Genomic DNA, 20,011 nt, shown 5'->3' with positions numbered 1-20,011 from the left:
AACATACGTTTCCACTAGAGGCCGTTGTTTTCGAATTATTCAACGAAAACTTACAACAGTGAGCTGTAAATTCGTTTTTCTTAAATAACTCGAAACCCGTCGGCTCCCTCGAAAACGCATCCCACTACGAACTTTAGCCACATTACATTTGCTATAAAGGGGTCAAAAAGGTCCTGTTCATTTATTTTTTCTGTAGGACTAATAGGTTAAGTGTAGAATGCGAGAGAATATGAAAATCTCACGCCTGGTTTTTGAAAGCGTTGCGGGTTTCATAAAAACCAAAGTTGGGGGCAGTTGAAGCACCTAGTATGCAGTGTTTTCGCGTACCATCAGTACACGATGCGTCCTACAGTACTTCGTAAAGTGGTTATTCGTAGTAATAATTACAGTACTGATGCTCACAGCAGGCAGTTGAAGTTTAAGTACTTGCCTTTAGCTCCTCTTAGTGGGATGCTTAAAGATCTTCAAGTGAGGATTACCGAATGTGGCAGCGCCGTCAACAGTCTAGCCAACTGCGTGGATCTACCCTGTGTACATTTAGCCACCAGCGTACTCTTACCGCAGTGTCTTACTATAATGCTAAATCTCGCGCCTCTCACCTTATGTTATGTATTTTCTTATGGCTGGTGGCTAACTTAACGGGCAGAGACAGCTGCGACAAAAAACAAAGCATCCCTGCGCCGCTACGAGGCGGCGGCCGCTGTTGACGGGAGATGCCTCCAGGATCTCCGCTTAGTGCTCCACTCAGATAATCCGCTTATGCCGTTCGGAAAGGCTTCAGAAATTTATTTCACTCCGAAGTAGGCGGAGAAAGAAAACTCTGGCGTCTTCACGAAACACTCAGCTCGTTTCAGAAATGGAAGTTTGCGGTTCTCCGGAAGAAAAAGTGCCACTCCTATTTATTTCGATGGGCCCGTTATCCACTGCTTACCGTACCTACAATTTACGTCGGAAAACTGTTTCCTGCAACTCTGCCAATAAAACTCCATTCGTTAATGTAAAGGCCATAATCGTGGTAAGACACCAGATTTAGAAAAGAATGCAGAAGATAAAACTTCTAAATTTTCTTACTGTGCTGATGTGCACATATACACCGAAGAGACAAAGAAACTGTTATACCTACTTAAAATCGTGTAGGGCCACCACGAGTACGCACAAGTGCCGCAACACGACGTGGCATGGACTCGACTCATGTCGGAAGTAGTGCTGCAGGGAACTGACACCATGAATCCTGCAGGACTGTCAGTAAATCCCTAAGAGTACGAGGGGTACAGATCTCTTCTGAACAGCACGTTGCAAGGCATCCCCGATATGCTCAAAGTGTTCATGTCTTGGGTGCTTAGTCTTTAAGCTCAGATGAATGTTCCTGGAGTCACTCTCTAGCAATTCTGGACATGTATGGTGTCGCAGTGTCCTGCTGGAACTGCCCAAGTCCATCGGAATGAGAAATGGACATGAATGGATGCTGGTGATGTTTCACCCGTCAGGGTCGTATCTACACGTATCAGGGTGCCCATATCACTCCACCTGTACACACCCTACACCATTACAGAGCCTCTACCAGTTTTAACAGTCCCCTGCTGACATGCAGAGTCCATAGTTTCATGAGGTGGTCTCCATACCCGTACACATCCATCTGCTCGATACAATTTGAAACGACACTGATCCGATCAGGCAACATGTATGCAGTCATCAACAGTCCAATGTCGGTGTTGATGGGCACAGGCGAGGCGTAAAGCTTTGTGTCACGCAGTCATCAAGGGTACACGAGTGGTCCTTCGGCTCCGAAAGCCCATATCAGTGTTGCTTTTGTTGAATGGTTCGCACGCTGACACTTATTGATGGTCCAGAACTGAAATCTGCAGCAATTTGCAGACGGGTTGCACTTCTGTCACGTTGAACGATTCTCTTCAGTCGTACGTGGTGCCGTTCTTGCAGGATCTTTTTCCCGCCACAGCGACGTCGGAGATTTGATTTTTTACCGAATCCCTGATAATCACGGTACACTCGTGAAAGGATGGTACGGGAAAATCACCACTTCATCGCTACCTCGGAGATGCTGTAACCCACCACTCGTGCGCCGACTATAACACCACGTTCAAACTCACTTAAATCTTGATAACCTACCATTGTAGCAGCTGTAACCGATCGAACAACTTCGCCAGACACTTATTGTGTCATATGTGCGTTGCTGACCTCAGCACCACATTCAGCATTTTTACACATCTCTGTATTCGAACTCGCGTGCCTACACCATTTCTTTGGCGTTTCAGTGTTTGACACTGAGAAACGACTTTTCATTTACGAATATTCAAGACAACGTGAAAGAGATCGATCTATTCATGGTACTGATATGCGATTACGTCAGTTTTCGAATGGCAAATAACTAGTACTACATGTATTGGAAACGCAGAATAAATATAAATGCACTATGTTGTAAATTCTGCAGTTCACTCCTAGACCTTAAGGCGAGAGTATTTTGCACGACCGCCTGATCAGTTAAGGAAACACATGGTAATTACTGTAACTATAGTTCTAACTTCGCGTTTGCTTCGGTTTATGTTGCAACATACTGAGGCTTTCTTCTATTCTGTGCATGGATGAAATTTGGTAGTAGGTTATGACGTATGTCTGTGTGTGAAGGATTATTATCTGGTGGACCAGAAGAGTGATATAGAGAAATTTCATCCTTTACGCTGTTATAAAAATTTTTGAAGGTGCTTTTCTAGAGTTATAGTTTCATTATTCTTTGAGTGACCGTCCATTAAGTTTTTTCTGCATTTTTTACCGTTATTTCTAGTACCAACGAGTAAAATAATTCAAGCCACACTTCCGTACATAAATCAGTTGTCTCCCGTAAGTGAAACCTTATATGAGTTCTAAGCCCTTGAGTAATATTTCACGATAGCCAGTTTATTTGGTTTGTAAGAAGGACCTTTTGTAAATCAACTTCACTTCCCAGCATTCTGGAATAAACATAAATCTGAATTTGCTCTATGTACAACTGAAATATGCGATCGTATCATTCCACGTGTCTCCACACTACTACCCTCACGTAAGATATGACTGGCTCTACCTATGATTAATTTCTCATGTCAAACGCTATTTCATTTCGACGTTTCCTGAAGCGAACAATTTTTCATAAGCCTACATTGCAGTCTGGTCGGCTGTCTTCGCTCGAGGTTACTACTTTTTGAGACATACAACAAATGGCTGGTTACACATGCCCATGGGCAGCCATATCACATACGAAGAGTCTAAGAATGCAACTAAAACACTCTTCCACCTCATAATCCTTCTTTGACATATATATATTAATTCAGAATTACGTGCTGCGCTCGAGTAGTCACACAATAGTCAGTCGTGTCGCAAATGCGTATAGATATGTGGGTCTAATACTTGCAAGAATGACAGTTCCCAGTGCCAATTGAGCCACAATAAAACGTAGTACAACATTATGATCGAAATATTAATCATAAATTGATCCGACGAAAGCATTAAGGAGTGTAAAATTTGATATTAAATAGCACATAAGATTAGGTGCTTTATTAGAAAATTAATATCCACGCAAACAGAAACTGACAGAGTGACCGGCAAACGTTCAATTAGTGGCACTTCAGAAGCAGTCTGGAACTCTGTGGAGATGGTTGCATTAGATTACCGTTATTAGAAATTAATCGTGTTAATGCACTGATGAACTTCAGTTATCAATTCACATGAAATTGAATTTAAACTCAAACACGTGTCAAAGTCGGCGATATGATAAGTACACAATAGAAATAATTTTTTTTTTTACAATTGAGGAGCTACTCGACCGATTAGTAGCGGCTTCCGTCAAGAATACCATCATCACGACCGGGAGAGGGGTGTGCTGACCCCACGCCCCTCGTATCCGCATCCTCCACTGAGGATGACACGGCGGTCCGATGGTCCCGGTAGGCCACACGTGACCTGAAGACGGAGTGCTTTTATATATATATTCACATGCCTTTGAAATACCTGTATTACTGACCCCAGAGCCCTTATGATGATAGGTTAAATGAGAGCAATCGGTACAAGGGAAATGAACTCTGAGCACACCACAAGAAAGGTAATAGAAAAATCTTTGCACAATATAGTGCCATTCGTCTCTAGAACGCTAATTAGAGAAAAAGATAATTTTATCAAAGAAAAATCGTAGAGAAAATAATTAACCACGCATTGACTAGGATACTTTAAATAAGAATTTTTCGTTAATTATGTACTTGGTACTGTTTCATCATTACATCACAGCTTTATTTTCGATATATTTAGATTTAATGTAGTCTGCACGGTTTTTATTTTACAGAAGAATAACGTACTGCGTATTTGTATTTTTTTAGTCATGACTTCACTGATTGATCTGTGCAGCCGGCCGCGGCATTCCCTCCTGTTCCAAACCTTTTATCTCAGGCTACCACCTACACTGAATGACCGAGACTGTTTCTTAGAAATATTCCAACGTCTCTCTTCCTCTAAAGCTTTTGGTCCCTACGTCTCAAGTAGTACCATGGACGATATTCTTTGGACAGATCTGAGGACAACAGCTGTTTTTTGTAGCACTTAAGAACACCTCATCTGTATTTAAAGGTATTGCTTTATTTACTACTGAATTTACCACTAAAACTCGCAGTTTTCAGTCTCCTTAAATCGATTTGATCGCGTCCTCTACTAATCTCTACTAAGGCTGTTAGCAGGCTATCCTCAAAATTACCTGGTTTCTCACAGTGGGGCCTCAAGATTCTGAATTTTGGCGCCTAAATCAGTAGGACATGAAGCCAAATTTTTAAATACGACAGAGCAATCCATTTAAAAGAGAAAGAAGTGTTCACTACTCTTTTGACAACACACACATCATCATGTCTCCTCTAGTCAATGGTTTGCATACACTGTGTTCCTAGATGATTCTCTGGAGGTGTTTCCCAGTTACTAGAAAAATGTCTGTCTTTGTCTTTCTGTCCAGTTTTTACCCTCTACAGATCCTTCAAGCGCGATGGAAGCTGTCGAATACGTGTGAAAAAAGGCGGGTGCAGAATCGCTGCTTTGGGAGGGGAAGCTCTTGGTGATCCATTCCTATTCGAGCTAGAACCATGGTGTGAAAAGTTCTGTGGTTTGGCCAGCACCAGCGGGCATTTGTATAGCCGTTCGAAAATACGTCTTACTGTAGTTATGTAACAGTATATTAGGCAAGGTTTCAACAACTAACCGGAGCTTGCGCCCACGAAAATCATGGGAATCAATTAATTCCTTTTGCGAAATATATTAATAAGACTGAAATTAGTGCTCACCTGATGGCGCCATTTATATGTGCACCGTTCGTCATTTACCTGCGAAAAGAGTCACCTTAAATAACTCTGAACGGGAGCGAGACAGATGGTCAAAATCTAGTCCACCAGTGTATGAGACCTTGATCTTATATGCGTTTTAACCTTTTGAAAAAGTCTTATATTATCTAGATCTTACGTTCGAAAACACATTTTTCTGGGAGGTTTTTAGAGAGCTTCAATTCTATACTTTAAACATGTACGATACGACTCAAACTTTGCATGGAGGCAGATAAATGAATAAAGTCAGAACGACTTTTTTGTCCAATAATCTTCATTCCCTTCGAGATACAATGGTTCAAAATCGAGCTAAATGTAGCAGAGAAATGAATGAGTGGAATGGCTTCAAACGGAAAGAAGTAAAAAAAAAAAAAAAAAGAATTCTTCTGATTAAACTGGGAACTTGCTTTCAGACATATAGCTGCATTCGGATTTTACGTGCAAATAACACCTTCTTGTGAGTTTTTTATGTGCCCCACCTCGGTGTTCAAACATGTTCACATCGGTTCAAATTTTATGAAAATGTAAAGGTGTAATTAACGGTCGTCCAGTCGTCTTGTGGAAGATTTATCCGTTGCCAAGATATAGTGGTCTGAAGTTTTCCATAAAATGCACATAAAATAAGACGATAACTAATAGCATGTGCTGAGATGGGTTAAAGTGACGTAGGAGGAAGTAAAAAATATATATCCAGGAACCAGGTTTTAAATTGTAAAACATTTCGAGGGGCAATTGCGGACTCTGACCACAGTCTATTGGTTATGAACTGTGGATTAAAACTAAAGAAACTGCAAAAAGGTGGGAATTTAAGGAGATGGGACCTGGATAAACTGACAGAACCAGAGGTGATAGAAAGTTTCAGGGAGTGCATTTGGGAACGATTGACAAGAATGGGGGAAAGAAATACAGTAGAAGAAGAATGGGTAGCTTTGAGAGATGAAATAGTGATGGCAGCAGAGGAGCAAGTAGTTAAAAAAACGAGGGCTAATAGGAATCCATGGGTAACAGAAGAGATACTGCATTTAGTTGATGAAAGGAGAAAATATAAAATTCCAGTAAATGAACAGGCAGAAAGGAATACATACGTCTCAAAAATGAGACTGACAGGAAGTGCAAAATGGCTAAGCAGGGATGGCTAGAGGACAAATGTAATGATATAGAGGTATATATCACTAGCGGTAAGATAGGTATTGCCTACAGGAAAATTAAAGACACCTTTTGAGAAAAGAGAACCACTTGCATGAATATCAAGAGCTCAGATGGAAACCCAGTTCTAAGCAAAGAAGGGAAAGCAGAAAGTTGGAAGGAGTATATAGAGAGTCTGTACAAGGACGATGTTCTTGAGGACAATATTATGGAAATGTAGATGAGAGATATGATAGTGTGTGAAGAGTCTAACAGAGCACTGAAAGAGCTAAGTCGAAACAAGGCCCCGGGAGTAGAGAACATTCCATTAGAACTACTGATAGCCTTGGGAGAGCCAACCCTGACAAAACTCTACCATCTGGTGAGGAAGATGTATGAGACCAGCGAAATACCCTCAGACTTCAAGAAGAATATAATAATTCCAATCCCAAAGAAAGCAGGTCTTGACAGATGTGAAAATTACCAAACTACCAGTTTAATAAGTCACGGATGCAAAATACTAACTCGAATTCTTCACAGATGAATAGAAAAACAGGTAGAAGCCACGTCGGAGAAAATCAGTTTGGATTCCGTAGAAATGTTGGAACATGTGAGGCAATACTGACCCTACGACTTGTCTTAGAAAATAGATTAAGGAAAAGCAAATCAACGTTCCTAGCATTTGTAGACTTAGAGAAAGCTTTTGACAATGTTGACTTGAATACTCTCTTTCAAATTCTGAAGGTGGCAGGGGTAAAATACAGGGAGCGAAAGGCTATTTACAATATGTACCGAAACAAGACGGCATAAGAGTCTAGGGGCATAAAAGGGAAGCAGTGGTTGGGAAGGGAGTGAGACAGGGTTGTAGCCTATCCCCGATGTTATTCAATCTGTAAATTGAGCAAGCAGTAAAGGAAACAAAAGCAAAATTCTGAGTAGGAATTAAAATTCATGGAGAAGAAATAAAACTTCGAGGTTCGCCGATGACATTGTAATTCTGTCAGAGACAGCAAAGGATTTGGAAGAATAGTTGAACGGAATGGACAGTGTCTTTAAAGGAGGATATAAGATGAACATCAACAAAATCGAGACGAGAATAATGGAATGTATCCGAATTAAATCGTGTGATGTTGAGGGTATCAATTAGGAAATGAGACGCTTAAAGTAGTAAAGGAGTTTTGATATTTGGGGAGCAATATACCTGATGATGGTCAGAGTAGTAAGGACATAAAATGTAGACTAGGAATGGCGAGGAAAGCGTTTCTGAAGAAGAGAAATTTGTTTTTAGCGAGTAGAGATTTAGGTGTCAGGAAGTCTTTTCTGAATATTTATATGGAGTGTACCCATGTATGGAAGTGAAACGTGGACAACAAATAGTTTAGACAAAAAGAGAATAGAAGCTTTCGAAATGTGTTGCTACAAAAGGATGCTGAAGATTAGATCGGTAGATCACATATCTAATGAAGAGGTATTGAATAGAATTGGAGAGAAGAGAAATTTGTGGCACAACTTGACTACAAGAAGGAACCGGTTGGTAGGGCATATTCTGAGGCATCAATGGATCACCAATTTACTATTGGAGGGCAGCACTGAGGGTAAAAATCGTAGAGGGAGACTGAGAAACGACTACACTAAACAGATTCAGAAAGATGTACGTTGCAGTAGGTACTGGGAGATGAAGAAGCTTGCACAGGATAGAGTAGCATGGAGAGCTGTAACAAAACAGTCTCTGGACTGAAGACCACAACGACAAGAACGGTAATTATAAGAACACTTCGCAAAAATATTTCATCGTCCGGATGTTACGTGCGAAAAATCATGGGCGTTCTCATGAAACTGTGTTTCGTAGCAATGCGTTACATAGTAATCGCTTCATTTGGATATAATTAAAAAACTGATTATTGCAGTTGATTATCAAATGGTTCAAATGGCTCTGAACACAATGGTACTTAAATTCTGAGTTCATCAGACCGCTAGAACTTAGAACTACTTAAACCTAACTAACCTAAGGACATCACACACATCCCTGCCCGAGGCAGGATTCTAACCTACGACCATAACGGTCACGCTGTTCCAGACTGTAGTGCCTATAACCGCTCGGCCACCCCGGCGGGCCGTTGATTATCGTTTCATTGTTTATACATTAGCTTTTATTCACCAGCGGCTTAAAGTCATCCAAAAATCTTTGAAAGTGCGAGACAATGCATATACGAAGTGAGAATTATGCCCAGCCATATACAAAATGATGTTCTGTTTGAAGCTTAATCGATAACAACGGAGAAAGTTAAGCTAACCGAAAATTGCTATAAAAATAATTGTGAGAAAAAAGTTTCAACTTCTTTCTAAAGAGCAGAAAAAGTTTTACTGCGTTTTCTTCAAAAACTACTATGCTGTCTTTTAGAATATTTTCGTCTTGGGTTGAAAAGTTGATTGTATTTTGCGTGCAGACATTGTTTCGCAGTTCTTCCGTCTATTATACACTTAATTCGGATTGTTTGCTGCAACTTGTCGTTCGAAAATTATTCACGTGGGGTTTTCCAACGGCAGTTTCTTAGTATATATGCTTTTCAATAGCTTATTGTTTGTTGCGCTAATCGCTCAACTTCCGATATTATAAGATTTTGAGGAAGTTTATGTAATATTCTCGTTCCGTAAATTTATCTGTGTAATGTACACAACTTCCGCACATTATTATCATAACCTCCGCACAATATTTAATATTTCGTTCGGTATCATATGTAAGTTTGCTGTTATTTTGTGCACTGTATTAAATATTTATGTTTATTTGTCATGTGTCTGCTTATATAGTCTGACGCGTATACGAATATATCGTTCATAACTACAAAACAGTAAAAAGAAAACAATAACAAAATTTAAGAAAATTAAAAAAATTAAAATAACAAAATAGTAAAAATAAAAAAATATTAAAAAATATAAATCTCCCGTGGCCATGTGACATCGATGTGGTCGTGAGACTTGCGTGCTCTGAGAACACACTAGGCTGTACTGGTCAGGTTCGTCATTATCAGCCAGATAACCGTAGAGGAACCAGACTCACGGCGCCTATCTCAAGCAAGATGGTTCGAAAGACAACAAAAAAGCGTATACCATATTAGTCATCGTTCGACTTCACAAAAATTCTGTTGTTAACACCGAAGTCCTTAAATGCATAACGAAAAGTTTTATATTTCCTCGGTTTGAATCATTTGAGGAGACAGAAAAATAAAAACCTTTTTTGAAGGTGTATGGGCAAAGAAGCCCTTCCACGTGAAGTTTTAGGTGCACTATTACTGTCTGAAGAAAAGGAATAGAGCTGTTTCTATTGCTCTTCGAATGAACTGCTGATACGGCCGTATTTTTCACCATGATAAAGAGATGTAACTTCAGCGTGTATCGCGGCATCATCTCCAACCGTATATTTCCTCAAAAATACAATTTTAATTTTGTTATTTTTACTACGCTGCTGTTGTGCCAGAATATGATTTGTGTAGTCTGATTATCCACTACAGCTCTTTTCCTTCAAATAGTATGGAAAACGTAGTGGGACAAATGACAGACTTTTCTTTCATCAGTTGTGTGTAAGAACCATTGTTTTCTAACCAGGCTTTGTTGAAATTTGTATATCTTTTAACTTTCTTCTTCGGGAGAGACGAATTTGCTCAACTGTCTTCATCATTAGAGTAAGGACGAAAAATCTTTTCCGAAACTGGGCCTTTCAATTTTAAAATGCTTATACTAGATGTGAAACGCGCTGGCAAACCGCGTAAGCGACCAAACTTGTGAAAAACTTTGTATTGGATCTTCGTTTACTTCATGGCATTTAAATTTCAATTCCTGAATATTACGCTCCAATTCCATTGCTAAGTGCCATAAAAATAATTATTAACAAAGCTTTCACGGGGCCACTTCCCTTTGTTGTTTTGTGTTTCCTCATTTCTTCCCGCAGTTGTTTCTTCTACTTTTATGTGCTCACAATTTGGGAAATAATTCAGTATTTAGCGGATCCGGAACTTCTACTAAATTGTGCGTATGGCAAACTTCAAAATCCAAATGAAAGCTACAACTCTCTGATAGAAAACCATGTCTGTAGACAACATTTGTTTCCACAACTACTAATAAAGTTGCAGGATATGATGTTTGTTTAGTTTTTTACTGTGCTAGTCTTGGCAGACTACGGACTCTACAGAGGCTAGGATTTGATCCAGGAGCTTTCACACTGTCGATATTGAAGGAAATCGATAATAGAAGAACTAGTGCAGCTGACATTATTGTTGCTCAGTTCGAAAATCAGGTTAACCTAAGATTAGTTCTTCAGGATGAAGAAGAGAATGTACATGGTTGCACTAGTTCACTCAGGTAAGGTAAGGCCTTATCAGACACTGTCAAATCTTTGATTCATGTTTCCCGTAACTTACATTTTCGGAGCTTTATGTACCTTTCCCCCACAACACCACTAACATTATAACACTTACATTGTGCAAGCAGTTAGTCTAATACTGTAGAGAAGAGGAAATAATTTTCATTTACTACGATAGTAACGGCCGGCCGCAGTGACCGAGCGGTTCTAGGCGCTTCAGTCCGGAACCACGCGGCTGCTTCGGTCGCAGGTTCGAATCCTGCCTCGGGCATGGATGTATGTGATGTCCTTAGTTTAGTTAGGTTTAAGTAGTTTTAAGTCTAGGGGACTGATGACTTCGCATGTTAAGTCCCATAGTGCTTAGAGCCATTTGAACCAATAGTAAGGCATTTGTGTAAGAGAGAGGCTCTAATATTTGGTAGATATTTTGCATAGCAATTTGGAGAGCTGTAAAAATCTAGCAAAAGAAGATACAAATACTCTGTTTCACAGATATTTGTAACAACTTTATCACACTTTGTGGCGAGCATGGGACCTCGAGTTAGTGCAGCTCTCTTTCCTTTGTGGGATGGATACCTTCCCTTTCCACATCCCTACCTATCCCCGATCCTTCCCTCCCCCCCCCCCTCCCACCCCTTCCCTTCCCCTTCTCCCTCTCTTTGCGAGTATGTTTTGCGCCTATGTCCGGAGGCGGACGCTTAGGAAAGTAAGCCGTGGTTAGTCTTCTTTTATCTCACAAATCTCGTTCTGACAGATTTTCCAAGAAAGGAAACCTTTCATTATTCAGAAAGCTGTTGACGCAACTGCGGGTCCTGTAGAGTCTTGTTCCTGGTTACAAAATGGCACCTTGCTGTTAGAAACAGACGGTGCCCTCCAGCCACATAAATTTCTTCGAACTACACTGCTATACACCTCCCCAGTCTGGGTGGAAGTGCGCCGTACTTTAACTTTCTATGCGAGGTGGTTTATACAACATCGCTCGACTGATTATCCAAAGAGGACATTAGAAAACCACCATCTGATCTGAGTGCAATGGCTGTACGTCGAATCACGGAAAGGGTTCAAAAGGGATTGGTATTTACCCACACTCTCTTCTTGACGTTTGACAGTGATCAACTTCCATCGAATGTTAAAGTGTGAAAAGAGATAATTTCAGTTCGCCCTTACATACCCAACCCTACGTGTCGCTATCGGTGTCACAGGTTTAATAAAACCAGTCAGTCGTGTTCCAATATGGCCAAATGCGTTACCAGTGGCAGGGATGCCCATGAGGCTGATTGTTCACGTCAATCCCCTTGTTACATCAACTGCATGGGCGACCACGTTGCTTCCTCTAGAGATAGGCCTCTTTTTAAAGATGAACGAGTTATTTAGGAAAAAGGAAAGGGAAAGGTGTCTACCTTTGCTGCTCATAAGTTATTCGCCAGTAGAAAGCTTACTGTGCTACCAAGTGGTAAATATAGCACTGTCCTCACCTCTCCTCGACCTGCTAAGGATGTAGTCAGCCGGCCGGAGTGGCCGAAAGGTTAAAGGCGCTACAGTCTGGAACCGCACGACCACTACGGTCGCAGGTTCGAATCCTGCCTCGGGCATGGATGTGTGTGATGTCCTTAGGTTAGTTAGGTTTACGTAGTTCTAAGTTCAAGGGGACTTATGACCACAGCAGTTGAGTCCCATAGTGCTCAGAGGCATTTTTTTGATGTAGTCATGCAGACTTGTGATCTCACCTTTAGCGCCATGGTCGCCAGATCAGCAAGATCACCTGTTGAACCTCCCCACTATCACCTGATTACTGTAAGGCTCAACCTTCATCAGCTCCTCCCAAACCATGGACCCCAAAATCGGACGCCTGGACTTCCAAAAAAGAGCGTACTAGTGAAGATTTTTTATATACCCAAACCTCACAACTCCTCCCTCATCTCAACGTCCTGCTTCCAAGAAGGCTCATAAGAAACAAAATTCCTCTCCTTCTCTGCCATGGCATGTCTCTTCTCAGCGCCACCCAATGGTAGCTGCCCTCGGCCATCTTACATGTCGCCGCAACGCACTGCTGGCGGCCGATCATCCAGCCGATCACTGGTGGCAGGAGCTGTCCCCTAACAACCTATGGATCAGGACCTTCTGCCTTTGACTGAATGCTGTTTCACGCCATCGGCTGCCGGCGCTCAGCGGTCTTTGAGTTGACGGCAACTGTGGTGAGATTCTTCTCTTTTCTGTCCACTCTACGCCAATTATCCATTGGAATATCGTTGGAATTCGCTCCAATAGGGATGAATTGTCGATCCTCTTACGATCCTACTCCCTGTTCATCTTCTGTATTGAGGAAACAAAGCTACATCCCCATGATCCTTTTGTCTTCCCTCATTTCCAATCAGTCTGGCTTGATCTCCCCTCTGTTGAGGGCGCTCCAGCACACAGTGGACTTATGATTCCCCTCCATTATACTACCAATTATCACCAAATCCTCTTACACAGTCCTTTCTAAGCTACCACTGTACATCTTTCCCTTTCGGGATACGCTTTCTGTCTTTATACCATATACATTATATCCACCACACCAATGGCAAGATCTGATCTCCTTCACCTCCTTGTTAAGCGCCCACCCCTGTATTAGCTGGTTGGGGACTTCAACGCCCACTACCCCGTTTGGGGATCTCTGTGTCCTTGTCCGAGAGGCTCCATATTAATTGACGTCTTCCACCAAGAGGATCTTGTTTGCCTCAACACTTGGTAACTTACATTTTTGTCTGCGCCACCTACTCTCATCCGGACCTTTTGGTCGGTACTGTTCAGCTAGCTCGGAGCTTTGAATGGTTTGCTGTTGCTGATACACACTCGAGTGATCATTTTCCCTGTGTACTTCGACTACAGCCACAACTGCCATCTATGGGCCCAAGACGCTGGCAGTTTTCCCAAGCCGATTGGACAATATACTCCTTTCTAGCAACGTTAGATGACCGTCAATTTCCTAGCATCGACGATCAAGTCACTCATGTTACGGAAGCTATTCTTACAGCCGCAGAACGTTCAATACCTCGTACCTCCCCTTTGCCCTAGCGAGCCCCAGTTCCTTGGTGGAACGAGGCATGTCCTGACGCAATACGTGAGTGCAGGAATGCTCTTCGCGTTTTCCGCCACCATCCCATGTTGGTCAACTGTATCCGCTCTAAGCAGTTACGTGCGCGATGCCGTCGCATCATACACGATAGCAAGGAGGCAAGCTCCTTTAACACATTCACTCCCCCATGTGTAGTTTGGAGTCGAATTTGACGGTTATCCGGCACATCTAGTTTCTCCCCGATTTCTGGGCTAACTGTCATGCGAGATACCTTAGTGGACCCATTCGCAATTTCTAACTCAATGGGTCAACAGTTGCTCAGATTCTGAGCTCTGCAAATTACTCACATTTCTCCCAAAGAAACGAGCAGCGGAAGTGCGACCTCTTGCTTTCTCCTCTCAAAATCGCGAAAGCTGTAATACATCTTTTTTTTCTATGCGATAATTCCAACTCACACTCTCTTTCTCTCGCTGTTCCGCCCCAGGACCAGATTGCATCCACGTCCAAATGTTGCTCCATTTATCATACCATAGTCTGCGCTACCTCCTTCGCCTTTGTCTCGAATTTGGACCGACAGTACCTTTCCCAGATGATGTCGGGAAACTATCGTCACTCCTGTTCCGAAACCTGGAAAGGACAAACATCTCCCTTCTAGCTATCACCCAATCTCTCTTACGAGTAGTATATGTAAGGTTTTGGAGCGTATGGTAAATTGCCGTTTAGGCAGGTGGCTGGTGTCTCGAATGCTTTTAACACCCGCCGAATGCGGCTTCCGAAAGCATCGTTCTGCAGTTCACCATCTTGATGCTCTCTCCACATATGTCATGAACAACTTCCTTAGGAAACACCAAATGATAGTTATATTTTGTGGTCTGGAGACGGCATACGAGAGGTGTTGTAAGTCAGGCATACTCGTCACACTGTTCCCTTGGAGCTTTCGAGGTCGGCTACCCCTTTTCATCCGTGAGTTTATGACAAAGCCCAAATTTTAGGTGCGGGTGAACACTGCGATCTCCCGTACTTCCTCCCGATGAAACGAGATGCCCCAAGGTTCAGTGCTAAGTGTTTTACTGTTTGCCATCGTTATAAATCCAATTATGGATTCTCTCCTTCCCGATGTCTCGGGCTCCCTCTTTGTCGAAGATATTCCATTCTATCACAGCTCTCAATGGACCAGACTTCCTGAACGAAGTCTTCAAGGATGTCTCGATGCCCTCCACTCATGGAGCATCGATACTGGCTTCCGATTTTCTCCCAGTAAGATCGTATGTGTAAATTTTTGGCGTCGTACGGAGTTTTATCTGCCTTCATTACATCTGGGCCATGTTGACCTTTCGTTTGTGGACGTCGCCAAACTAATGGGACTTACGTTGGACAGAAAACCGCGCGGGTCTTCCCACGTTTCATATCTTTTTGCTCGCTGTCTGCGATCCCTCATCACTCTCCGTGTTATGAGTGGTACCTTCTAAGGAGCGGACCGAGTGATCCTCCTCTGCCTATATCGCGCCTTGGTGAGCTCGAAATTGGACTATGGAAGCATATGAAACTTCCTGGCGGAATAACTGTGTGCCCGACCGAGACTCGAACTCGGGTCCCGAGTTCGAGTCTCGGTCGGGCACACAGTTTTAATCCGGCAGGAAGTTTCATATCAGCGCACACTCCGCTGCAGAGTGAAAATCTCATTCTGGTATGGAAGCATAGTTTACTTCTCTGCACGGCCACCTATTCTTCGGCGTCTAGACCCTTCCACTACCGTGGATTGCGTTTAGCGTCTGGAGCTTTTTACACCAGCTCTGTGGATAGCCTTAATGCCGAGACTGTTGAATCTCCGCTCTTCAATCGGCGAGCTGCCCTTCTGAGTCGTTACGCTAGTCATCTGTCTTCCATGCTGCTCATCCAACCCATGCCTTTTTTTCCGACACCGGCTTGGATTTAGTCTATCCAGGCCGCCCTTCCACTGTACTAACACTGGGAGTCCGCTTCCGTCAGCTGCTACATTCCCTTCCCTTCCAATTTCCTAAAATTTTATTGACAAATGAGGGTGTACAGTGCCACCTTGGCTTCGCCCCCAGACCTGCCTTCTCTGTGACCTTTGCCAGCTTCCCAACAATAGTACCTCCCCCCCCCCCCCCCCGCCTCCCCCTTACAGTTTATCGTTCGGCGTCGAGAATTTGCTGCTCTATTTACACTGACGGTTCAAAGACCACCTTTGTTGTTGGGAGTGCCTATATTGTTGGCAACACCGCTATTACATTTAGGCTTCCCAACCAGTATTTTGTTTTTACTGCGGAGCTTTACGCTGTTCTCCAGGCTGTCCAACACATTCATCGCCATAAGCGGATACAGTATATTATATTCTCAGATTCGCTCAGCTCTCTTCTCAACCTCCGATCTCTTTATCCCTTCCCCCCTCTTGTCCAACAAATTCAGGACTACCTCCACATGCTTCACTTGGGGGCCATCTCTGTGGCATTCCTCTGGATCCCAGGGCATGTTCGTATCCGTGGACGAAGCAGCCAATATAGAGGCTGCAGTCTCTCTTCCTCGGCCCGCTGTTCACATGGTTCCCTTTGCCTATCTGCAGACCGTATTATGTCATCCTGTTGCTCTTTTATGACACACATATTGGTTAGTTCAAATGGTTCTGAGCACTATGCGACAACTTCTGAGGGCATCAGTCGCCTAGAACTTAGAACTAATTAAACCTAACTAACCTAAGGACATCACACACATCCATGCCCGAGGCAGGATTCGAACCTGCGACCGTAGCGGTCGCTCGACTCCAGACTGCAGCGCCCAGAACCGCACGGCCACTCCGGCCGGCTACACACATATTGATCTGCACTTCCCGATAGTGAATTACAGGACATAAAACCTCTGACCTGTGCTAGGACCTCCTCCTCCCGGCCTTATCGTCAGGAGGAGGTAATTTTAACTACGGATTGGGCACAGTCCTTTTAGCCATCGACATCTTTTAAATGACGATCCTCTTCCGCTTTGCCCCCATTGGACGGTGAGACACCTTTCACTTCAGTGCCCGTGCGTGAAGTATAAGGATACTATTGATACAGTCTGTTAGATCATTAACGTACAATATGAGCAGCGAGGATTGTAACATGCTTCCCTGGAGTGTGCCTAAAGTTACTTCCACATCTGCTTATGACTTGCCATCCAAGACAACACGCAGCGACATTTCTGCAAAGAAATCATCAAACCATTTGCAAATTTCGCACGATACCACATACAATCGTACTGTCGACTTTATGGGTCTGTGTGATACTGATGAAAATGCTTTTCGGAGGTCAAGAAATACTGCACCTTCCAGACTGCCTTAATCCATGGATTTCAAAATGTCAAAAATAGCGTTTCGCACGGCAGATGTTTTTGGAATCTCAGCTGGTTGATTTATGATGCCAGATCACATTTGAGCAGTTTGACATTTTACTCGCATGAAGTGTGTGATGACTTCGATTCAAAATATTCTATTGTGGGTTCACAATTTTATTAATGAAGAAAAACATATATTAAGACCATATATGTTTATCTACGCTCAGGAGATTGGTTTTGTGACAGTACTGGCCCTTGCTTTGTGTTTTCACGTCTATTTATACGAGTATGTCTGTACGGGAATAATGAAGACCATATGTAACTTGATGGGTAGCAGCTAACAATCATAACAGGTACGCGAGAGGAATGTCAATGTCCCAATAACTTAGTAACTTGTTACGGTTAGCTGTGATAAACGAATGGTCCTATCCGCTCTTACGCAGCTGTGAATTCCTTCGGGCCCAGGGATTAAAACCTTTTCAGTAGAGCCACAAAGTGTTCCGCTAATTGAACGCTTGAGCTGCTGAAAATGTACAAATTAAATGTAGTATTACAGCTGTTAGCGACACAGCCGGCGAGAGAGAGCTGCGAAAACAGCTTCTCTGTACTTCGTTAGATTCAGCGAATGCATAATTAAAGAGCCGCCACGGTGCTGAATGCTGTGCGTAGTCGACCACTGAGCTCAGCTTTACGAGGTACAGAGTCTTACTAATAAGAAGCAATTTCCATCTCGTCTCCTGTTAAATGACCAAAATGTCAATTATCTTCATCAATTCCGACCTCTCTAAAGCTGTATAACAGTCATCTGCACGTTGTTGTGGCTTACTATGCAGTGATATAATGGTTGATTTGTGTATATAAACGTTTACTGTTAAAAGAAGTGATATACGTACAACATAGCAATATTCTGTAGCAAAACTGATCACAGAGAACTAATACGGTCACCACCACACACCACTACTAGGATACTGCCACTAATAACGCAATTTCCACATGTAACTATGACATCCATACTCTTCTGCATCTGTGCACTACATTGCGAGCAACAGATAGTACTTATACGAGGGGCATTCAATAATTAGACAAATTGCTCTGGAGAATTTCGTTTATTCATAAAAAACAATACTTTTTCCACTTTTCAACATAATTCCCTTGAGCATTTATGCTCTTGTTCCACGGGCTACAAGCTTTTATATTCCGGCTGCCAAGAACTCTTTAGCTTGAAGTCTGGACCAATTTACCACAAACTTTTTCACGTCCTCGTTGTCCTAGAACCTCTTCCCACATAAAGGCTCCCTCAATGCACCAAACAAATGGAAATCAGTAGGTAATAAATCAGGACTGTAAGGGGAGTGAGGTAGTACGTCCCAGCCCATTTTATCATTGGTTTCACGGGTTAGTTGAGCAATATGACGGCGTGCGCTGTCTTCCTGGAGAATCACACCTCTCCTCTGAGATCCACAGCGTCTCCCTCTCAGGCTCGCTTCTCCTTGTTTAAAAGCAAATCCGAGTAGTGTTGGCTGTTCATTATCCGTTGCTCTTCGAGATAATCACAAAAAACTGGACCTTCAGCATCCCATAACACCGTCAATATGACTTTTCCCCGATGATGACTGGGTTTTGAATTTTTTCTTGACAAGTTAGTCGGTGTGCTTCGACTCTATGATTTGTCTTTTTGATTCTGACGCATAACAATGCGTCCACGTTTCATAACAAGTTAAAATTTTGTTGAGGAAGTGCTCATCTTCTCTTTCATAACGTTCCTTTAATTCTGTGCACACTCTCAACCTTGTTTCCTTGTGTAGCCGTGTCAACTCCTTTGGGACCCATCTTGCACATGTTATGCGGTACTTCAGCGTGTTACAGATAATGTTATGAACGGTACCAGTACTTACTTAAAACTTATTAACTATTATTTCCAAAGTCACACGGCTGTCGGTACGAATATGGGTATCAATTCGAGTTTCAAGGGAGGGAACTGAAACTGCAACAGGTCGGCCAGAACGATGTTCGTCAGCCACTGAGTCGCGACCATTTTTGAATTGCTCTACCCACTTGTAGTAGCAGTAATAGTAGTAGAGGGTTTTTTTTGGGCGGACGACAGCAAGGTCTTCAGCGCCCTACCCACTTGCAAGAATTTGCACTATTCAAATAACCTTCACCATAAACTTTAGGCATACTGCAGTTTATATTCTCTGGTTTCTTGCCTTCAGCAAGTAAAAAACGAATAACAGAAAATTGCTCAACTAATGTGGACATTCCAAGCTGATTCACTATCTTGAAATGTATTTTTTTTAAGGTTATAAAGAAAACAATGTTGATGCATCAGCTTATCATGGCTCATCCCAGTTATGACAACAAAGTACCAAACTTGCCCTACTAACAGATTTTTCCCCGAACCAGTTTGTCTCTTTAATTATTGAATGACCCTCTTATTTAGGTGTAGTCACTGTCAGAGCGTATGCAGAATAATTACTCACATACCTCCGTCACAATCTCTTCTACCAAAGAACTACACGTAACTAAATTTAGAATTGCAATATTTATGGCGAGTTCGAAGATTTAACGCAACCTAATGTTGTGCGATATAGCAAAGAGTTTTTTGTTGTAGAATTACGCTGAAATAAATTTTGTTAGAGGATATTCTCAGATGGACTGAAAATAGTTAGCGTGCTGTAGTCGTATTAACACAAAGACGTAAATATCTCTCATCCAGAGAGTCATTTGTGTGTAAAAAAGTATCGAAATATCATCAACTCACAACTTACTTACTAATAACTTTCCTGAGCTGTAAGATGTCAA

The sequence above is a fragment of the Schistocerca americana genome, chromosome 2 (genome assembly GCF_021461395.2).
Source record: "Schistocerca americana isolate TAMUIC-IGC-003095 chromosome 2, iqSchAmer2.1, whole genome shotgun sequence".
In the NCBI taxonomy this organism is placed as follows: Eukaryota; Metazoa; Arthropoda; class Insecta; order Orthoptera; family Acrididae; genus Schistocerca; species Schistocerca americana.
This window is presented reverse-complemented; position numbering follows the sequence as displayed.